The sequence below is a fragment of the Ictidomys tridecemlineatus genome, chromosome 4 (genome assembly GCF_052094955.1).
Source record: "Ictidomys tridecemlineatus isolate mIctTri1 chromosome 4, mIctTri1.hap1, whole genome shotgun sequence".
NCBI classification, from domain to species: domain Eukaryota; kingdom Metazoa; phylum Chordata; class Mammalia; order Rodentia; family Sciuridae; genus Ictidomys; species Ictidomys tridecemlineatus.
Genome location: NC_135480.1, coordinates 53,762,171 through 53,781,251, shown reverse-complemented (window position 1 = coordinate 53,781,251; position 19,081 = coordinate 53,762,171). Strand labels below are relative to the sequence as shown.

General features: G+C 39.2%; 1 pseudogene; it reads left to right on the top strand.

The window, feature by feature from the left end:
- Nucleotides 1-6,976: 6,976 nt before the first annotated feature.
- Nucleotides 6,977-7,770, top strand: LOC144376653 (cilia- and flagella-associated protein 97 pseudogene; annotated as a pseudogene).
- Nucleotides 7,771-19,081: the final 11,311 nt, after the last annotated feature.

The window sequence follows — 19,081 nt, the reverse complement described above, 5'->3', positions numbered from 1 at the left end:
TTTCATTTGCTCATTACTTTATACAAAGATTTTATGATTGTAATTATGAGCTGCACTTTTCTCTTGAAACAAACAAAAAAAGTAACTGAAGCATCAAACCAGAAAGTCACCTTCAAATATTTCAGCCATGCCTACTCATTCCTGAGCACTGAGACAGAAGTATCACCAGCCTTCATTGAGAACTCCCAATTTAAAAACCACTAACAGACACATGAGCAGAAGCTCCACTGTCTTACCTATTGACTCTGACTCTGTCACTTGCATGCTACTTTATCAGCACTCTCACCACTGGTCAAAAGACCAGTTCATAATTGCAATTTAGTGATTGAGGTGTACTGATTTTTTACCTCCCATGATATAGAATCATGTGTCCCAGAGAATCCCTCCAGAGAGAACTTGGAATGCTTACCACAAACCTTCTCATATAATATGTAGGAGAGCTACAGAGACTTGAACCTGGTCCTTCAGGGAAGAAAGCTCAAGAGAACACACATGCAGTGCCAGCCCTCCATGTGTCCACAGGGATTGAAGGCCTTGTACACATGAGACTCAACTATAATTCGACGTCTCCCAGTAGCAGTTTTGTGAAATCAGAGGGTGAATGAATGTTGTAAACAGGGAAAGAAGGGAGGAGTCCAGGGAGGTGTGAGCAAAAGCAGGTGGCAGGTGAAGATTCAGCTGGACAGATTGCACAATTTGGGCAATGGTGGGAATTAAGTAAAGGCAAGAGGATTGAAGCCTCTGAGATTTAAGTCTGGATTCCCCTGAGCCCTGAACTTGCATATTTTCCAGAAGAAATATAGAGTCACTGACATTTTTGAGAAAAAGTGTCATTACTGTTTATTTCATACACAGAGCTTCTTAACTTAGAGTCAAAAGATCTGGACTTGGAGCACACCACTGAACTTCTCTGCTTCTATTACTTTCTATGAAAAAGAAAAGCATTATTATTAATCCCACAGGGTATATATAAGGATCAGGGACTCTTGGCTCAGTGTAAAGTGAACAGTGAAGGGGACATGATATCAATTGCAGAGTTCTCTAGTCAGTACCTGAAAATCAGAGAAAATTGACTATTTAATCAAGGATGGAGCTAGAGCTAGAAAAAAATCTAAGGCCTTGATACATGGTATGGGGATGCTGGCTGGATGCCTACAAAGATTTTGTTTGCTAAGACATCTCTGACCATTCTGCACTGCAACAGTAACCAACCTCTTACAATTAAGAGCAATACGACAATAGCATAGGTGTGGCATCAGGTTTGCAGACAAGTAGAAGGGTACTGCATTCACCTTATATCCTTTATGCCAGGCCTATAAGGGTCCATCACAGCATTGCACAGCTAGGGAAGCACTGAAGGGGACTAAAGAACAAAGGAATTACACCCGTAAAGACCTGCGTGATCTGGTCACCCTGTACCAAAAAGGACAGAAGGAAGTCATGGAATTGAATATGAGGGTATGGATAAGGAGGTTGGTAATGCCACAAGATAAAGAAGAATTTACTGGTCCTGAAAGAAAAGACAGAAAATCTGGCAGCCACAAGGCCTAGGGTTAAGACATACTGAGTGGATATAGAGTGTGAAGGTCCTGGCATCCCACAGTAACATTCAACCATGTAACTAGAGACTCAGTTATTGATTTTAGCCAGCCTCTCTCAGCAGCTACTCCCTTGGTGGCATGCTGCCATAAGAACAAAGTGGCCATAGCAGCCGAGAAGAAGGTTATCCCTTGGCCCAAACTACATGGTTACCATTTACCAAGACCCCTTCAATTTACTATCTCTTCAAAAATACATCACAAACCATTGAGTAGGCAGTGTAGGACTACAGCCATACACATACTTAAAACCATGCTAGAATTAATGTGATCTCATTTCACTTTGTAATTTTTTAAACACAAATTTATTCAATTTTATATGAAGGCAAATAACACCAATGCATAATATAAATATTTATATCAATTTTATTATGTAATAAAGACTCAACAAAAATAAATTTGATCTAGGTTAACCATCATAAACCCAAAAAACAGTGCACATAGTTCATGACTAGAAGTATGAATGATCTATCCCAAAAAAACACAGATATTCCACACATCCCTTAATGAAGCAGAATATGTATACCTAATCTAAATAATATCACACAATTAATTTTATTTATATTTTGTTTAAAGTAGTCATGATAATCTGAATATTGAAGATTCCATATTAATTAAACCAAGATTATGTTGAGAGTTAATGAGAATTTTTCTTCATTAATTTCCCACTAGACATGATTGTTATAGTCTTAATGGTTCAATGTTTTCTTTTTCCTCACAATTGTGATGCACAATAAAATGCAGCCAAGATATTAAGTGCTGAAAAACACATGATCCCCATTTTTCCAATAAACCACTTATAGGGCAATGCAATTTTTCTCCAAATTTAACCCCATAGCATCTTCTTTGAAGAGTAAGTGATATACAGTAATCAATAAACACACACACACACAGCTACCACCAAAATGCAAATGGCAACAGCCCAAACAATCATACAAACCAGATTGGGATGTATAATTGTATCATTAACAAAAGCTATCAAGTTATGAAAGCTGGAACAACAAATCAAGAAACAGAGAAAGAAATATATATATGTATATTTTTTTACACAAAAGTTGCTGCTCTTCTGAACTCACATGTGTGATTGCCTGTAAATTCAGGAGTCATCTAGAAACTATGAACAACAACCCAACTTCCAACTCTAAGAGAATTCTCAAGCTGCCCCTCCATCTCAAGCTGCCCCATCACCCATCATGGAAAGGTGAACTGGGCGACCTCAGGAATACAAGTTCCTCCCAAGAGGAGTTCAAGAAGTTTGAAAAAATTACTTGGTGAGTATATTACAGGAGGATCAAACATTAGAGGATCTCTAAGACCCAGAACGTGCTCTTAACTCTGAGATATGGAAACTCCATGATAAACACATCATTTTTCATATCATAGAAATGGAATATCTCCTTTACTTGGCCACACCAGTGTCCCAAGAGATACTCTGTATCTTTGCATGTGACTGGTCAGACCTCTTTATGGAGACTTCCATGTCCAGAGGGCTGAATCAACACAGGGACACTCAGGAAGGCAGCTGAGGAAACAAACCCTGCCCCCTCCACTAGCCCTCAGCTGTGAAGCACTGGAAGGGCTTCCTCCTGAGGACTGCTCTGCTACCAGTTCTCCTTGATTATTGCTGTGACTATGCCAGACCCTGCTCCAAGGGCCAAGACTTGAAGCTAACATCTTAACTCAGACTGCTCTCTTCTTATTCATGAAGAAAGTATTTGATACGTACCAACTCTCTCCCAGGCACTGTGTTAGGCAGGTGGGACACAGTGGTGGACAGATTCTTTTAGTCACTGTTATCAGTGACTTCACTGTCTACTTATCAAATGAAACTTCCAGCATTACACAGATCACATTTAAATGCTTGAGAAAGACTCAAGATATAAGTGTCCTAAAAGGACCAGAGGGAGCATTTTGATCTACAAACTGTACATGCTATTTAAAAAGGCACTTATAAATATAGGACTACAAATCCCACATCAAAACTTACGTGCTGTTTCTTTCTTCTACTGTTCTCCTCTATTTCCCACTGTTAAGGATGGGTGGAGACAGGTAAAACTCTAGATGTGAGGAAAATGGTCTGCAATCAGAATGAATTTTTTTTTAAAAAAAAAGCAGTTTTTTGTGCCATAAATACTAACTATATACTAATAGTAAATTCAGGCTTATACCTGCACTTTATCCTGCTCGGCTAATGGGGCCTTCACCTTTCCCACCTTCTATCACATGGAAATTACCTTCTTAAAATTAAAAAAATATACTTTGTAAAACAAAATCATCAAAACTCATTTCAAATGGCTATAATAATAAATAAATGAAATGTGTACTGAGTTCCAGGTGTTAGAAACGGGATAGGTTTTAAAATTTACAAAATTTGGAGTATAATTTTAAAATAGGAAACATTTATAATGCTGATTAAAAGCATGTTTTGAATAAAATTATGTTTAAAAACCCAGTATGATAACTATAGTTGACAACAGCTAACTGCACAATTCAAAAACTTGTTGAAGAGGATTTTAAATGTTCCACACAAAGAAATGATAAACATCTGAGGTTATAGAAATGACAATTACATTTATCTGATCATTAAGATTGTGTGCATACATTGGAATGGCACAGATTATATCATGAATATGTGCAATTATCATGTGTCAATTACAAACAAAACCTATACTTAAAGAACAAAACAAAACTATGATATGGTCACAATTGACCACAAATGCTGCTCCCTCTTTTCATTTGCTCATTATTATATCCAAATTCTTCATGATTGTAATTATGAGATGCACTTTTTCTGAAGAAAATAAAAAGGAAACTGACAAAACATCAAACTAAAACATCTGATTCAAATATTTCAGTCATGCCTACTGGTCCCTGAGCACTGAGGCATGTCTTCAACAGCATCACCAGCTTTTACTGAGAACACTCAATGAAAAAAACCACTAACAGTCACACAAGTAGAAGCCGCACTGTCTTACCTATTGACATTGACTGTGAGGTTTACATGCTACTTTATCATCACTCTCACCACTTATTAAATACACCTGCTTGTAAATGCAATTTAGTGATTGAGTGCACTGATTTTTAACCTCCTATGACATAGAATCATGTGCCCCAGAGAATCCCTCTGGAGAGAACTTTGAATGATTCCCACAGAACTTCTCATATTTTGTATGAGAGCTACAGAGACTTGAATCAGGTCCCTCAGGGAAGAACGCTCAAGAGAACACACATGAAAATATTATCTTACTGAGAAGGAAAATGAAAAACATGGAATGCCAGTTCTCAATGTGTCCATGAGGACTGAAGGCCTTGTACACAGAGGCTCAACTTCAATGTGACATCTCCCAGTAGGATTTTTGTGAAATCAGAGGGTGAATGAATGTTGTAGACAGGGAAAGAAGGGAGGAGTCAGGGGAGGTGTGAGCAAAGGCAGGGGGCAGATGAAGAATTCAACTGGACACAATGCACAGTTTGGGCAATTGTGGGAATTAAGTAAAGGCAAGAAGATTGAAGCCTCTGAGATTTAAGTCTGGATGCTCCTGAGCCCCGAACTTGCATATTTTCCATAAGAATTATAGAGCCACTGATATTTTTGAGAGAAGGCATCATTACAGTTGATTTCATGCATAGAGCTTCTTGACTAGAGTAAAAAGATCTGGACTGGTTTACAGGACTTGGAGCACATCACTGAACTTCTCTGCCTTCTTTACTTTCTATGTAAAAGGAAAACATTGTTATTATTCTCCCAATGTATACATGAGGATCGGGGACTCTGGGCTTGGAATAAAGTGGCTAGGGCATTGAAGAAAACCACGTGCTGTGTTTCAGAAGAATACAGGGCTGGATGAACCTACAGACAATGTGCCTGGACCAATGTTCTCCTTTTCTATTTCTCCTCTCTGATTTCTAGGAGAAGCATCCCTCTCAAGATTGTTCTCTCCTCCTTGGAGCAATAAGGCTACCAATAACACTTACAGATACATTCTCTTTAATCTGTGTCCAGTCAGAAACATAACACTAACCTAAGAGAAGGGGTTTTCATTTACAGAATCCAATCCAAGGACCCTTCTCAAGTGACTCATTAGAGTCATTCTCCAGGAGAAGGGCCCACTGTGTGTAGTGTGCTTTCCTTATTCACACTCCAAACAATCCTACAGGGCCCTCTGATGGACCAACATGTTATATGTCCAGATGCCATTGACTGTATCACAGGTGGTATATGATTTGTGAGAAGTCATAGTCATGTAGACAATCACCATGTTTTTGCCTGTATTTTACATTTCCTTGAAAAGTGTGTGAAGAAAATGTCAGACACATGTTGAGATGATAAAAGGTCATAATATTCATGTTTATCTCTAATTCAGAGCTTTTATATCATTGATACATAAATAGTACAAATATAGAGACTGTACCCCAGTATACTTGAAGTTTAAGAAAGTAAATACATAGCAAAGAAATATATATGGGAAGATTTAACCAATATTATTTTATTTAATAAATGATGAGATTAAACATGGGATAAAAAGAACACATTTTATATCCTTCAGAGTTCATTTCATCCCAAAAAATCTATGGAAACTTTACAAAATCTGACTTCTTTTTTCCAAAAGAAAATCTCAATAAATTTCAAAATCTTATTCATAGAAACAGCATTCCTTGCAATCAAACTAAAAAAGAATAAAAAAGTAATAATAAAAACTAGTCTTTCCACACCGCAGCATGCCTGCCACCTTCCCTGCCATTGGGGCTCAGTTTCCCTCCCAAGAGACAGGCAGCCATAAGCACTTGGGAGATATTTTACCATCATGGATTGCTTTAGAGATACATCAGAGGTGACATAGACCATTCTTGCTTTGACAGTGTCTTTGAAAAAGTAAAGAAATATGAAAGTAAATTACTTTTGACAAGTAAAGTGATAATCCAAAAGAGAGAATAAATAATGATATAAAAAAGAGAAATCTGAAGTTTGGAGTTCAAAAAAAGAGAGAGAATATTATCTTACTGAGAAGGAAAATGAAAAAAAAAAAACAAAAATTTCTCCAGATGAACACTTTGTAGAGAATCGTATTATGCAAACCATTTCTTCAGGATCAAAAAAAAAAAAAAAAAACATTATGTGATGCTGCAAAAGAAACTAAAACACACTTGCCCATTCCAAATAGAATTCCAAAAACTGTAAAATAAGGAGAGGAGAATTACTATACAGATGGACAGGAAAACAGTGATGATGGACACAAACATTATAAGAGGTCCAAGTCAGCTAAACCATCTAATAACTCCAAATACAAGCATGAGTAAAAAGAATTTCAAGGTTAGTTCCTCTCTCTCTTCTTCTTTGTCTTTGCCTTCCTCCTCTTGAAGTTCAGACTGTTCAGATGATGTCTCTGATAACTGCTTTATCAACTCCAGATATCAGCCCTGTTCCATCTTTTGAGTTAAATACACCAAATGACCAAAAAGTCAAAGTTAAAAGGCAAGAAAATGTGAGTCAAGAGGTAGATGAAGATGTTGAGGTTTTAAAAATTGATTCAAGGTATCTGAAAGCTGCCAAGAAAGTGAAAGAAAAACTTTGGCCTGCTGTTGTCCCAACGTCATCAGTGTTCAATTGTAATCTAGACCACAAAGTCTTACATGTCACAATGAACCTGCATCATCTTTGAAAAGCTTTGCTGCAATTAAAGAAAAAGGGACCACAAAAACTTCACTTTGATCAACCCTCAGTAGTACCTAGGAAAAATTACTCTTTCACAAGAGAAGAGGTGAGACAGATTGATCAGGAAAATCAGAGACTTTTGAAAGAACTGTCAAGGCAGGCTGAAAAGTCAGAAAGCAAAAGTACAATCCCCATTGATCATCCTTTTAAGTTATGTTGTAGTACTCTCAATAGCCAGAAGGAGCAACAAAAGTTTGAAAGAGAAAATGTGGCTTTATTGAAAAAACTTGAAACTATGAAGCCAGCAATGGGTATGAAATACTCAGAACAGCTAATGGACTACCATTGTAATATGGGATCATCTCCTTCTAAGGTCACCGTCCTCCAGAAGACTAAGAACATGCATTTGGCCAATGCAACCTATTAAGAGAAGTTTCCAGGACATCCAGTGCTAACAACGGTGTCAGTTGTAAGACTGAGCAATTAGTTTTTGACACACCCAGTGGCCTATTGCTATGACTTAACCCCCATGTGTGCACTGCTTAGTTATAAAACATTATTACTTTAAACATCATTCATCCAATTTTTTTCTTTTTCTTTTTTAAATTTTTTCATTTATTTTAATTAGTTATATATGATAGCATAATGCATTTTGATTCATTGTACACAACTGCAGCACAACTTTTCATTTCTCTGGCTGTACATGATGTAGCGTCGCACTAAATGTGCAGTCATACATGTATATAGGTTAATGATGTTCATCTCATTTCGCCATCTTTCCTGCTCCCATACCCCTTCCCTTCCCCTCCCTATTCATCCAATTTTATTGACATATTTTTGTTATATTACTATATTTCACTATGTTAATATCTAAAATATTTTTCCAGCAATTTAAAGTATATAACAGTGAGTTAATTTATTGTTTGTGATTCAATGAAAAATTGTTGTCAAAAGACAACAATTTAATGTAAAAACAGTATTTACTATGAGTGTGAATTTATATAAAATGTGTGTGGATTTATTAGAAAAATGGTAGTAATGCATGTTTATTTTCTCAGCATAGAAATTGATTCGGTTGTCACGTTGATCAAACAGTAGTGACAGTATCATTGCATGTTGGATCCAAGCTATTCACTATGCAGTTCTCATTTTATGTTATTTTCTTTTCTTACAAGCTTTAAACCACGAGCTTACCTCTTATTTGACTTTGTTTTCTATTTGCTTTAGAACTCACATGGTGAGTCACAACCTGATTTATGAGAGTTACACTTTGTTATTAAACATCCTGAAATTTGTTTTTATAGATGGAACTGATTTAGATTTGATGAGCAAGTTGAGAGAAGCTTGTACTGGGGCAATCCTCACAATTTCACCAGGAGTACCTAGTACTTCTGTGTAAGTGCACTGTTAGGTCTTAAAACTTCATTTAGCCATTCCAAATCCTCTCACACTGGGAATATTAGAGAGTTCAATGTAAAAGCTTGTCTTTTGTGTTTTCATACATGCAGGTAGAGTAGTATTAATGATTCTGACAAGGGTGGTGGGCTTTAGATTTACATCTACTTCCTTGAGACTAATTTGAGTGCAGACCAAATCAGTTGTATCATGAGCAAATACAAGGGTTTTTTTATTTGTTTTTTTGTTTTGTCAGTTAAATAGCACCACCAGTTTGAAGAGCCAATAAGCAGGTTCTAAAGTATGTCAGAACAGTGTGTTAAATGATGCTGTTAGTATATTTTTCTGTGATTTAGTATTTATTAATGGAGAAGAAAGAAAAGAATAAAAAATGCTTTAGAATTTCAGCTACTGATGAGCCTCTGCCTTCCTGCATGGGAGCCCAGGCCCAGGGTAGGCCCAGGTTCATCCTGCCACCAGCAAACCCCTTCCAGATCTCAGGCCCCAGCCCAGATCCACCTCCACCAACTAGAAGACACCACTGGAGCTCGGCCCAGCTCAGGACTACCTCTGCCAACTAGCAGACACCTGGAGGAGCTCAGGCCCTGGCCCAGATCTGCCTCCTCTGACTTGCATGGAAGCCTATGCTAAGGGTAGGCTGGGTCCCCACCACCACCTGGGAGCCCGGGCCTAACCCACTTCCATCTTGGGTCATTGCAGCCACCTAACCTTCCCCACACATTTCATTTCAAATAATACAAGAATTTCATTTCAAATAATACAAGGGTTTCCCCGCCCCCCATTCCAAAGACCTCAGCAAAACAAACTTGCCAAAGTCATCCTAGATCTGAAATAATAACTTAAAGGTATGAAGGTTAGGATAATAAGACTCCAAAAACAGAACTTCATCTCCTAAAAATTCTGAAACCTGACACATTGATATTACAACAGGGCTGAACAAAGTACAATTATATGGATTACCTCGTTGGTGGTTTTAATTAAAGCTGGCTTTTTAAATGCCTGATGAAAAAACAAATCCCATTTTGGAATCAGAGCTAACTTTCTAAATTACAAAGAGCAAAAACATGTTTCTAAAACTTCTTGCCATAAGCCACAGCACAGGTCTACACAAATTCTTTTCTAGTATTAATAGAAGTTACAAGCAACTTACTACTTTACACTTTGCTTTTTTAAAAAAAGAACATAGCTTTATCTGATGAGCTTTTGGTAGCTATGGCCAATAATTATATTGTGTTCCATTTTAGCAACCAAACTTATAAAGATATTCTGTTTATCATAATAATACTTTCCAAATAGTAAAGGACCTGTTACTACAGATTTAAAGGAAAGAGACAGGAAAGTTTTTTTTTTCTTTTTTTTTTTTTTTAAAGAGAGAGTGAGAGAGGAGAGAGAGAGAGAGAGAATTTTTAATATTTATTTTTTAATTCTTGGCGGACACAACATCTTTGTTGGTATGTGGTGCTGAGGATCGAACCCGGGTCGCACGCATGCCAGGCAAGCGCGCTACCGCTTGAGCCACATCCCCAGCCCCACTACAGAAAATTTTTAAGATTTCAAAAAAAGGTCTGAGTTTGGGGTGGGCATGGTTTGATAATTAGGATGCAACTCAAAGTACAGCTAGAACCCAAAACCTACTTGCTGAAATTTTTAAGGTCTTTACTCTTTAAATATCATTAATTTAACAATTTATATTTTTGATAAAATTTAATTGTGGGCAGAAAATGTTATTTCAATTAAAAAGTATTACTTTATATTTTGTAATATGACTTTAAACACAACATAAAAGGCTAATTAACAACTCAACTGAATTCTTCAATGACTGAGGATTTTGAATATTCATCCTTTTGTACTTAAATTATGACCATATAATCATGTCTGAGGCTGAGCAAGATATAGATATCAGAATACCCCCTAGAACTGGTTAGATATGCCCATATTAACTTTTTTACTATTTAATTTACCAAAAGTAAGTGTAAGAAAAAAGACTAATTTGGTTATTCAATTATGGTTACATAAAAATCATGTAAATTCTCAAACATGTGATGAAGTCATCATAGTGTACCTTATAAGAACACTAATTACTAATGGTTGAGTAGCTTTCAGATATCATTAATAAAGTACCTGACCATCATTTTAAAAGTTATTCAGTGCTACTGATTTTATAAATAACTTTTTAAGTTAGGCTCTACTATACCAAATTTTCTTTCTGCTTTAGTTTTTTTAAGATAAAATAAACTCAATCCCATAGAACTTTCTTCAAAAAAATAGAAGACAGATCTAAAATTTAAATATTTAAATGTCTTCATGAAAACCAGAAAACAGCTTGTTCTCATATTGCTAAGTTTTAGATCTCCTGAGGAACCTACACGTGGAGAATTGTGAAGCAGAACTTCTTACCATTTACAGTAAGCAGCATAAATGACAAAATATATCTGGTCTCTACACCTTGCTAATTCCAATTCAGCATCTGGACCACATTACCCTAGAAGTATGGAGTTAATCAGGATAATTCAACATTTAAATGCTGAACATACCTGTTACTGTGTTATGCTGGCGTACATATAGGTAGATTAACACTAGAACCATATATCTTTAGTACTAAGAATTTCAGCTATGTTAGAAGAAAAATGAACTGGTTTCCAAGACAAAAACAAAAACAAAACCCAAAAAAACCCATAACATGCATCTTGGAAGTTAAATAAAAAAATAATAATAAAGTAAAAAATAACAACAAAAAAAAACACCCTTAATTTTAGGCATTTAACTAAGGCATTCACACAACATATGTATGTCAGTCTATATGCATGTCACAAACCTATTCAGTCCTAATGCCTGCAGTATTGTAGTTTATTGTGAAACTATGTAACCAAAACCTTAAATATATCCACAATATCTATACCACAATAATGCATAGGACATAATATATTACATCTCAAAATAAATTTCTATTACAATTTTATGCAAATTCTGGTATAAGATTTTCACCTGCCATATTTTGAAATGCAACCAACTTTAAGTCAATGTACTAATCAAAATTCTCACTAGTAGCAACGTCTTCTGTGTTATCACTGGAACATTCAAAAATCAAGCTCTTAATCTAATAACCACAGTATGTTATCAATTAAAACCACTGCATTATTGGTTGTTAAAGCAGGAAGTAATACAGCAAGTAAAGTATTTCTAATTCACAGTTTCAAAATAAAATGTGCAGTTTTCAAATATCAGACAGCTTGAAATTGGTCATTCAACAACTGCCTCCTTCAACACATGTAAACTATGTTTGCACAGCATTAGGAGATGTCTTTTATTTCAGAAGTTAGTTCTTACTGTTACAGGAGCATCACAAATTTGAATAGAGGCTACAGTGTGAAATGAGCTCACTGAAGGATATGTTAAAAAAAATTTCAACTATAATGCAAAAGCTTTGTTCCCCCAGCACAGATTCCCTAATGAGAAAAAGGAGTCAACACTTACCAAACACAATATGTAAATTAGCTCTATAAGAGATGGGGAAAAATCTAACTCAACTAAAAGATTAGTTAACAAACCTGTGATAGCTGGCTTCAGAATTTTCCTAAAAATAAAATTCAAAAGCATACACAGTATTTGTATCCTCCGTTGAGGAATGCAGACTTTCAACAGTAATGAAAGAAAGATCTAGCTTTAAGAAGTTGTAGGTGGAAACACACGCACACAAATGGGTAACTGAAGAAAACTGAGTACTTAAATATTCAAATTTTAAATGTGTAAGAAAATCTATAATAGAAAAAAAGTGGCAAATTGTTCCTGTGACTTGATTTGCTGAAAACATTTGCAAATTCACACTGGCATTAAGAAAACCAAAGTTTCAAAATTTACTCCTCTCTCCAGATATGTTTTCTGTGCAAAAATAAATATCTGAAAATTGCACTAGTAATACTTATTTTAACTTTTGTATTATGAATAATCTGCACATGCTTCTTTACAGACAATACATATTTGTATACTTGCTCATGCAAAATTAGTGTGTGCAACAGGGATATTGTTAATCCTCATATGCTAGGAGCCACTGCAAAAGTATTACATTCATATGGAAATTGGACGACTGCTGTTCACCTAGGCCCCTTTGGGAAGGATGGTAGGAGGGTGTTCAGGGGGAAGTGGAGCCCCCCCCCCTCTGGTAGAGACACACGTGTGCGGACCAGCTTGTTAGCGGGACGCACAGGGCCTCTTACAAAATAAAACTATGTTTCAGTTTGACTGGCTTGTGTTTTGTGCCCAGCCGGGTTGCAGGATTGCAAGCCAGCGTGCACTGACAGCGACCTCCCAGAGGCGCCCAGCAGGAAGGCGGCAGGCGGTGCAAGGTGAGAGCAGCAGCAGGAGGGGAGCTAAGGCGCGCCTTAGAGCTCAGCAGAGCCCACGCGGCCTGGCCATGCAGCCTGCAGCACTCATACTTAAAAATGATACCTTATTATCCTTTCAAAACTGGCAAATCCTCTGAAATGTAACAAATTTTATGTGGAAATTCTTGTCTGCCAGCTAAAAATCAATTTGTGTTGCTGAAACAAAAAATTATACAAGAAAAAGAAACGTTTTTTTTTTTGTCTTGCAGAATTGATTTTTAAATGAGAAAAATTTATAAAACAAAGAAATTCATGGTCACAAAATTTTAACATTTTAATCCTAAACATTACAGGGCAAATAGATACTGGACCCTATCTCCACATAAACCTAAAGTCCTTGTCGCTGGATGTCATTTTTTCCAGCAAATTGGAACTATGGTACAAAGCGCTCCCCTTGTTGACAGCCTCCATCCCGCCCGCTGGCGCTGTGGCTGCTGCTGCCCGCTGCCGCCGCTGCTGGGGCTCCTCCTCTCGCCGCGGCTCCCGCTTCCAGGGTCGCAGAGCGAAGCTGGCGCTGACTGGAGGCGCCTCCACAGGATGCCCCCTCCCCGAAGAGACCGTGAGCCTGTCCCAGGGGAAGCAGAGTTAGGGGGCCGGCCTCACGATGGCGGCCTACACGGGCGGCGGGGCTTACAGCAGCGCCTCTATGGGAGGAAGGCAGACACTTCCACTTGGCCATCTTGCTCCCACTCCCTCCGCACTGGCTCCCTAGGGCAAGAGGCCAAAAGCAGCCTCCTTTGCTCCATAGGCTGGGGTGGCAGGCCAAGATGCACTTTTTCTGAACAAAACAAAAAGGAAACTGACAAACATCATTTTAGTTTGATGTTTGACAAAACATCAAACTAAAACATCTGATTCAAATATTTCAGTCATGCCTACTGGTCCCTGAGCACTGAGGCATGTCTTCAACAGCATCACCAGCTTTTACTGATAACACTCAATGAAAAAAACCACTAACAGTCACACAAGTAGAATTAGTTCATACAGTCAATGAATAAACAAAGAAGAGTTAAAAAGAAATTCTGTGTCTGGCTTTCTTTGCTTGTTTGTTTGAGATAAGTTTTACAGAGGTGGATGTGATTCTGTGGTAGAGTTCTTGCCTTAATAATAAGCCTTACATAACTCATTCTTTTAAGAGCTGTGAGAAGGCAATTTCAGCACACCAAGATATGGAATCCAGTTAAAGCCTTGTGTAGATGCTTTTTGATGCCCAACTGAAAGTAATACTACACAATATTCAGATATTATCCATAAGGTTTCAGATTTTTGTTTCAGATGAGATCTCTTTAATGTTTTTTGAAACTACAGTCAGATATCCATCTCCATCTTCATTTTTGGTAGGAGTAGATATGAAGAAAAAAGGGATTTTCCATCAATTGAATGGCCCTCCATGTCCAGGATCACTATTCTCAAGGGACCTAAATGTGGTCTGCCCTCTGGGATTCACCAGTCAGGGCTCCTTTCCATTATTGGCAGCACCCATCTCAGGCACTGACCCCATGCTCCAACTTCACCCCCTTTTTACTCTGCTCTCCTGGAGTCACTTGCTTGGTGGTTGGTGGGCAAGGACTCTGGAGCCAGACCTCATAAGTCCAAATCACAGCTCTAGAAGTGACCAGCCGGGACACCTTGGGTAGCTACTTAGCCTCTGGTCTCTCAATTTCCCTATCTGTAAAACAGACTTGTGGGTTAATTCATGTAAACCACATAGAACAGTGGCTGTACCAGAAACTGCCCTGTGTGCTGAATACAGACCACAATAAATGTTGATGAGGATGTGGGGGAAAAGATACACTCATACACTGCTGATGGGCCTGCAAATTGGTGCAACCAATCTGGAAAGCAGTATGGAGATTCCTTAGAAAACTTGGAATAGAACCACCATTTGAGCCAGCTATCCTTCTCCTAGGTCTATACCCAAAAGACTTAAAATCAGCATATTACAGAGACACAGCCACATCAATGTTTATAGCAGCACAATTCACAATAGCTAAACTGTGGGAACAGCCTGGATGCCCATCAATAGATGAATGGATAGAGAAACTATGGTATATATACCTAATGAAATATAACTCAGCATTAAAAGAGAATAAAATTATGATATGTGTAGGTAAATGAGTGCAGTTAGAGAATATCATGCTAAGTGAAGTAAGCCAATCCCAAAAAACCAAAGGCTGAATGTTCTCTCTGAAAGGAAAAGTGGAAGAATTTGATGGGCCAAAGGGGAGGCAGAGGTGAGGAGGGGGCATGGGGTAGGAAAGATGGTGGAATGAGATGGACATCATTACCCTAGGTACATGTATGAATGCACATATGGTGTGACGCTACAACGGCTACAACCATAGAAATGTTGTGCTACAGTTGTGTACAATGAATTAAAATGCATTGTGCTGTCATATATACCTAATTTATAAAACAAAACAAAGAAAGAAAACCTAAGGCTAGCATGGTCTGCTCCAAAGCTCAATAGACCCAGCTGTTATGATTCTAGAACCGCTCTTGAACTTTTTCCATGACCCAATGCATGTCATCTCTTTTCTTGTGCTACAACAGAAATCGACATAAAATTTGATGGTAGAGTGTGACCCAAACATCACTGTATTCTCAGTAGAAACACAACTGACCAAGAGAAATCTGAAAAAATGTTCAACATTACTAATTATTAGAGAAATGCAAATTAAAATCATACTGGGATACCCTATCATGCCTATTAGAATGGCTATTATCAAAAGACAAAAAAAAAAAAAAAAAACAGTGGCACATGCCTTAATCCCAGTAACTCAGGAGGCTAAGGCAGGAGGATTATAAATTCACTGTAAACCTCAGCAACTTAGTGGGACCTGATCTCAAAATTGAAAGTAAAAAGGTCTGCAGATGTGTGTCAGGGGTAAAGTACCCCCGGGTTCAACCCCCAATACAAATAAAGGAAAAAGAAAGAAAGACAAAAGATATTAAGTACTGGTCAGGATGTGGAGAAACTAGAATTCTTATACAATATTTGGGGGAATGTAAAAAATACAGTCATTATGGAAATCAGTATGGGAAGTTTCTTTAAAAATTAAAAATAGAGCTCTATTGGTAGAGTGCTTGCCTTGCATGCTCAAGGCCCTGGGTTCAATCCCCACCACCAAAAAAAAAAAAAAAATACCCTATGGTCCAGCCATCCCACTACTTGGTATATATCCAAAGGAAATGGCATCAGTGTATTAAAAGACATCTGCACCCCATGTTCATTTCAGCACTATTCTCAGAACCAAGAAATGCGAAAACCTGAGTCTATCAGTGGGTGAGTGGATACAGAAAATGTGGTTTAGAAATATAATGGGACACTTTTAAAAAATAAGAAAATCCTGGCATTTGTGACAAATGAATGAGGCCAAAGGACATTTTACTGGGGGAAATAAGCCAGGCACAGGGCAACTATCACATGATCTCACCTACATGTGGAATCTATAAAAGTTGAACTCATAGAAACTGAGAGCAGAATGGTGACTGCCAGGGGCCGAAGAGTGGCTGGACTGTGGATGGGGGAAATGCTGGTCACAGGAGACCAAATTGCACTTAGATAAGAGGGATGAGTTTAAGGGATCTATTGTGCAATATACTGACTACAGTCAATAATAACATACAACAGAATGAGTACAGCTGATAATGTTATATACACATGAAAATGACTCAGAGAATAGACTTTAAGGGTTCTCACCACAAATAAGAATATGAAGTAATGTATATGTTAAATAGCTTGACTCAGACATTTTTCAATGTATACATGTTTCAAAATATGTTGTATGCCATAAATATGTACAATATTATTATTATTATTGTTATCATCATCATCATCATCAACAGGGATTAAACCAAGGGTTGCTTAAACATTGAGTCACATCCCTAGCCCATTTTCTTTTTTATGTTGAGACAGAATTATGTCATGAAGCCCACCATAGAAGTGAGGGAAACTGGGAAGATATTAAGTTGGATAGATTGCTACCTCCTTTCTAAAACTGGAGTTCTGTCACAATAAAAAGTAAGAAGTGGAGCTAGGATCAGCAATGAGCACTGCCTACTTTTATTAGCACTGGGCCTGAAAGGGGGATAACCATCACCAAACGTCTCCCCATAAACCATATTACATGGTCTCTGTATTAGCTGCTTTCTGTTGCTCTAACAAAATACCCAAGAATGGGTACTTTATAAAGAGATGAGGTTAATTTAACTCAAGAGTCCAACATTTGGCAGCCCCTGAGACTGACCTTTGGTGAGAGTGATCACAACATGGTGAATGGCATCATGGTGGGAGGACCTGCAAGGGGTAGAGACTGAATGGCCAGAAACTGGGGAGGATAAGTCTTGTTCTTTTTATAACACCCCCCCCCCCACAGGAACTAACGGGGGCCCATGAGAAGTCCATTACTCCCTTCCAAGGGCCTCATCCTCAGTGGCCGAATTACCTCCCACTAGGCCCCAATTCTTGCAAGTTCTACCCCCTCAACACTGCTGCACCTAGGACCTAGCCTCCAGCCTATGAACCTTTGGGGGACAAACTACATCCCATCCTCACAAGCTCCAACAAAGCCACCAGTGTAAGAGCAGGATGTCTCAGTCTACAAGTGTGTATGTGAGGGCAGAGGAGGGTTGATATCAGAGGGCACTGGAAGGAGCCAGAGCCCCCATTCCGGAACCCCTGTGATGTCACACTTGTAGTCATGGTACTCTGGGTGCCAACCCAGGAGAAGGAGCGGTTGGCTCTCATTTGTTTGAGAGCAGGCAGCGAAGCATGACTGTATCAGACGACTTATTGTCCCCACCCCAACCCCCAGCCAGATCCTGGCTTTTTGCAAGCCTTTGGGCTTGTGTGATGGTAGCAGCCCTGGTGTCCCTGAGCACCATATACTTCACTTTCACGTAAGTCTCTGAGCCAGCTGTTGGGTTTCTCACCAAGAGACAGATGAGAAATAGACAGTGAGAGTGCAGAGGCAGGGAGGAGGAAGGAAGCCAGGAGGGGAAGGAGGATATTTAGTGAGAAGCACAGCGATGTGGGGAGCCCGAGGCTTTGGGAGGACTGTGGGAGGCTGGTAATGCTGGTGACATTTGGTGGAGGGAATGGGGTCTGTCTCCTTAAGCCTCATGGGGGCTCCGGGTTGCCCCCGACTAGAACTCAGTCTGGTCCTGGTTTCAGATGCCGAGCACTGGTGCAAAATGGAGAGTGGGTCTTTCCAGTGGCCTCAGGCCTTCTCTGCCTACTCAGTTTATATAGCCTCATTTCCATGAACATCTCAGACCCAGGAATTTTACACAGAGGTAAGACCTCAGACCCCTGGGAGAGGGAGGTGGCACCCCAAGGGCTGGTGCCTACAGGGGCCATTTCTAAAGGGCTGACCCTACCTGTGGCCTCAGGATCCCTTCTTACCCTGTTATCATTACTTGGGCCCTGGCACTTCCTTTCCCAAGCCACTGAAGTGTGAAAACACAGAATCCTGGAGGTTTTCCAGTTGCTTTAGAAGGGAGGACCCAGCAAGAGAGGCAGCAGGCTCTTCCAACCAGGCAGTTCACCCTTCCTCCTTCCCATTTCACACCCGACTCCAAGCACTGATCACTATTCCAAAGGGGGGAGCTCCACGTAGAGCTCTTGTGGCTGGAAAGTCCTTCTCTCTGTCCGCCCATCTGAGTGGTCAGCTTGCTCAACAAGGACCAGGATTCCCCTGCCCTTCTCCTCCCCACCTTCTTGTTACCCAATGATGCTATGGGGCTGCCCCGAGCATCAGAGTGATACAAGGGCCTCCTCCACTGCCCAAACCTCTTCCCCTGCCAGGAGCCTTCGAGCAGGACCCTGAGGCTCTGTACAGGGCACGAGTGAATGGCAGGTTATACGACATGCCGTGGTGTCCCACCTGTAATTTTCACCGCCTGCCTCGAACCTTCCACTGCGAGAGTTGTGACATCTGTGTGGAAGTGAGTGTTCCTCCTCCCTGTCCATTCACCAACCCATCCCCGGGCACCTGGCCAGGACCAGGAACCGCACGACATGAGTGGGC